The following is a 5,000-nucleotide window of genomic DNA, read 5'->3' on the forward strand; positions in this document are numbered from 1 at the left end:
TTTGTCAGTGTGTTTGTTAGTTCGTGTGTGTGTGTGTGTGTGTGTGTGTGTGTGTGTGTGTGTGTGTGTGTGTAAGTGTGTTCGTATGTGCGTGTGTGTGTGTGTGCGTGCGTGCGTGCGTGTGTGTGTGTGTGTTGTGTGTGCGTGCGTGTGTGCGTGTGTGTGCGTGCGTGCGTGTGTGTGTGTGTGTGTGTGTGTGTCTGTGTGTCTGTGTGTGTCTGTGTCTGTGTGTTGTGATGTCGTGCTCTTTGTTTTCTATTTCGCACCACACGTAAGCACACACATAATGACCAAGTATGACTTCACAAACGGAAATGCAGACGCCTGCATTCAAGTGCGCGCGCGCATACACACACATGTACATGGAGAAGACAATCTCCACTACAATCAGTTCCTAGCCCAGATAATCGGGACAGCAGTTGCCTCCTCGGCTGTTGTGATGGTCATAGCCGGACACGACTGACTATCGTACACACATACATGTTTTAAGGCCAGGCTTTTGACAAAGTGTTGTGTGTGGGTGACGCGGAGAGCAGACTGGAGCACTGGGACGTGAACTGCACGGTCAGTGGTACCAGGACCGCCTGCAGGACCCGGACTATCACCTGGAACTGTTCCGCATCGCCTACCATCACGACCCCTCCGTCGTGGTGAACAATGGCTATTCCACCAACGTGAGTTTTTCAGATGAGTTGTTGAATGTTACTGACCGCGATATTGTAATGGTTTGTGAACCCTGCTCGCCAGTTTATGATAGTGATATAACAGCGCGCACTCACTGGGAGGACAGTCCTGTCATGTGCTGAAGACAGCTCACTCGCATGGGGTTAGTTTTTAATCTTATGCTTTGAACCGGGATTCCAGCTTCAGGAATGCGACTGTCAGGACATATTACTTAGATGTAAAGATCCATGGCCCCTGAGTTACTGTTGTGAGGGATGTGTTGAACCGATTAAGGCACAGGGTTTTTTTTTGTAAGGAATTCTCTGACGGCTGTCCTGCAGGACTACCTGAAACAGGCCCAAGAGGTGTCTAGAGCCTACGTCGGACTGTATGCTATGGGCGCCCAGTGTCACTTTGGGGACGAGGTCCGTCCCGACCCTGTGCTCATCAAGGTGAGTACCCGTTCTGAACGTGAAGCTGACTCATGATCTACACGTTGGGCAGTACGGTTAATAGTTGCTAAGAGGTGGAAGAGACACAGAAACATGATAGCAGCTACTGACGCTCAAAAAGAGCTTTTCAAACTGGTTTGGGAGAAGGTGAAGAGCCAAGGCCTGATACTCCAGACCGTCTCTAAAACAGCTGACGACAGAGACAAGTGCGCTCCCTTGCCATCGCTCAAGTACCGGACGGTGCAGGGAGCACTGACTGACTGACTGAATTCCATCACCACAGCCTATCGGTTCATTTCTGTTTGTTCGGGCTAGGAAGCTGAGCGAAGAATCGCTGGATTGAAGAGAATGTATTTAAAATGTCGTATTTGTTCTTGTATATAAAGTTTACAATCACCAGTATGTGTGACGGAGCATTAAACAGAATTTCACTCCACTTCTTGTATTTGACGGCTTTTAACGCCTGAGATGAACAACACATTCATTTTACGTCCCCTCACACTGTGGACTGTCCATAGATCAGGTATACTACATAGGAAACCGGCTGACCTGCACGCTGGCCAGATCACAATCCGTACCTTTGTCATCCCTACTTCCAGGGACGCCTAGACACCCTGGCGCGGTCGGGACTTCCCATATAGACCACCGAGCTGGACGTGCAGGCTGCTGATGAGAACACAAGGGCAGACTACTACGAGGCAGCGCTGAGGGTGCTGTACGGCCACTCTGCCGTGGAGGGCATCTTGTTCTGGGGATTCTGGGACCAGCTGCACTGGAGAGTAGAGAAGGCGGCGTTAGTTAAGGGCGACAATCTTGAGGTGACCGACTTAAGCAAGAGCAAACTTCTTGTGTGCAAACTATAATTGTGCTTCTTAACGCACACACACACACACACACACACACACACACACACACACACTATATATATATATATATATCTTTTTAACTGTGACTGCTCCTAGCTGTTTAGTAAGTTTTTTTTGTATATGCATGCTGGAGTGTAATAGTTGATGCATCGAGAGTATGTTACTTCGTGGGTTTTGTAAAATGTGTGTGTGTGTGTGTGTGTGTGTGTGTGTGTGTGTGTGTGTGTTGTTGTTGTTTTACATTAATGCGTTCATGACTATTTTATTCTGCTTTATCTCAAATGCTCACTCGATTGATTTCAAGAAATGGATTTGTAAACCACTTCGAGCTTGCCCTTGCCTATATGACAGCACTACATAAAGATAAACTATTGTTATATTATGATTACCAAACTGTAGCGAGGACATTTTTTTCTGCTAACATCTGGTTTTCTCCTTTCTGTTCTACGTTTGTGTTACTGCAAACTTTAAAACTGAATGCTGTTTTGTGTTATCATGAATCATTCTTTTGAAGATTCTTTTTTTCTTTATTTTTCCTTTTGTTTTTGGTGGTGTTCCCATTTTACCTCAGATGTTTGTTAAAAAAAATTTTAAGTCATACAGAGCAATCCATTTTATTACAAATATTTTGTAACTATTTTTTTTTACATTTTATTGCAAATAGTTCGAAACTCACAACTGTGACCCAAGTTATGGAAGGAGTCAAGAAAACGCGGAATTACTGACGGCATACAGAAGAAGTAGTTTTTGTATGCATCGTGACCAACTGACCATGGGCGACATTGAAGTGCAAGTCAAAGCGCGCGACTCTGTGCGTGTGGTGACGACGGTATCCGCGGCGACATTGAAGTGCAAGTCAAAGCGCGCGACTCTGTGCGTGTGGTGACGACGGTATCCGCGGCGACATTGAAGTGCAAGTCAAAGCGCGCGACTCTGTGCGTGTGGTGACGACGGTATCCGCGGCGACATTGAAGTGCAAGTCAAAGCGCGCGACTCTGTGCGTGTGGTGACGACGGTATCCGCGGCGACATTGAAGTGCAAGTCAAAGCGCGCGACTCTGTGCGTGTGGTGACGACGGTATCCCGGGCGACATTGAAGTGCAAGTCAAAGCGCGCGACTCTGTGCGTGTGGTGACGACGGTATCCGCGGCGACATTGAAGTGCAAGTCAAAGCGCGTGTGGTGACGACGGTATCCGCGGCGACATTGAAGTGCATGTCAAAGCGCGTGTGGTGACGACGGTATCCGCGGCGACATTGAAGTGCAAGTCAAAGCGCGCGACTCTGTGCGTGTGGTGACGACGGTATCCACGGCGACATTGAAGTGCAAGTCAAAGCGCGCGACTCTGTGCGTGTGGTGACGACGGTATCCACGGCGACATTGAAACGATGTTGATTCTTCTTTCTTCTTTTTCTACCATTCTGCAAATGATATTCGACATATTTGCTGTCATAACCGCTCATATCCACTTGTGGACGCCATCACGTTTCTTACGTAAACAATCTCAGCGCGAATGACGAAAGGTCGGGTCAAAGGTGAAGGCAACGAGGTCAGAGTGTTAAAACTTAAAGCGCTTGTTTCTTCCAAGTTGTAGTTCCTTTCGGTTATGTTATGACTGTTGTTAATGGCTGAGGATAACGTAATGATTAATGTGCATTGTTTGCGCGAATGGGCTCCCCCCCCCACCCCCCTTCTTTCTCTTTGGTCTTTTAACATCACTCTTCCTGTTTACATGGCATATGTGAAAGATGTCAGGAACGTTTCAATGTCCCCAAGGGGCACAAGAAATAAACTAGTTTTGCATTTGCCGTTCGAAAATTCCATACTAGTCGGCGACCACGTACTGACGAATATTGATTGTTGAGCTTCGCCTAATTGGGGAACCATTCATGGGTTTTAGTACGTAGGAAGCAAACACACCGGTACCAGATCGCAGGATCGATTCATACCTGTGCTGAATATCTGCAGTAGAATGGTGTGTGTGTGTGTGTGTGTGTGTGTGTGTGTGTGTGTGTGATAGAGAGAGAGAGACAGAGGCAGAGACAGAGAGAGAGACAAAGTACACGAGCTCATTTCTCTCCACTATTTACTTGACCATTTCGGAAAGTGTTCCTTTCTCGTCCAGTTCAAACTTACATGGATGTCTGCATCCACACACACACACACACACACACACACACACACACACACACACACACACACACACACACACACACACACACACACACACATGAAACTGCTCTTTTTCAGTTATCAAATTTGACAATGATCAGAGTTTTTAATCCAATGTTTGCTTTCACATTAAAGATATTTTGACGCAGTGGATATTTAATTCATGTTTATTAATTGTATTGTGTATTGGAAGAATGCTGCAGTGTTTCGTATTACTTTTGAAAACATGTTTTCACGATTCACTGTGCTTGCTTTGGTGCGTTGAGAGCGCTAAAACCACTTTGATGTGGAATATAAATGAAGCGAGAAATGTCAAATATGAAATGCAGCGCTTAAAGCGGCCAACATTTCTTTTTGTTTCCATTAATCTTATCACCGTGTACAACATCGAGTCTAATTGTTTTGCCAGACGTGGATTTTGGTAATGCATATTAAGAACATGCTTTTGTGAGTAGTATTTTAACATAATTCCTCAGAAAACACACCACAAATCATGTTTCATACTTAGACTGAAAAAGTATTTAAAAAAATATTTTTCAGTGAATGAAATTCTAAACGAGGCAAAGGGAGTGAAATATTGAATAAGAAACACCCCGAAAGCAGAGTATGGCTGCCTATATGGCAGGGTAAAAACGGTCATACATGTAAAAGCCCGCTCGTGTACATACGAGTGAACGTGGGAGTTGCAGCCCACGAAGAAGAAGAAGAAGAAGAAGAAGAAACAAGCACAGGAAAACACGTTACTGTATTTTCCCCTGTTCTTTCACAGGCAAATGTCGCGCTGTTCGGCCTTTTCAGTGTGCGCTACCAGAGGAGCATCATCGGGAAATACATTTATGCAAAAAAACA

The sequence above is a fragment of the Babylonia areolata genome, chromosome 4 (genome assembly GCF_041734735.1).
Source record: "Babylonia areolata isolate BAREFJ2019XMU chromosome 4, ASM4173473v1, whole genome shotgun sequence".
Taxonomy (NCBI): Eukaryota; Metazoa; Mollusca; class Gastropoda; order Neogastropoda; family Buccinidae; genus Babylonia; species Babylonia areolata.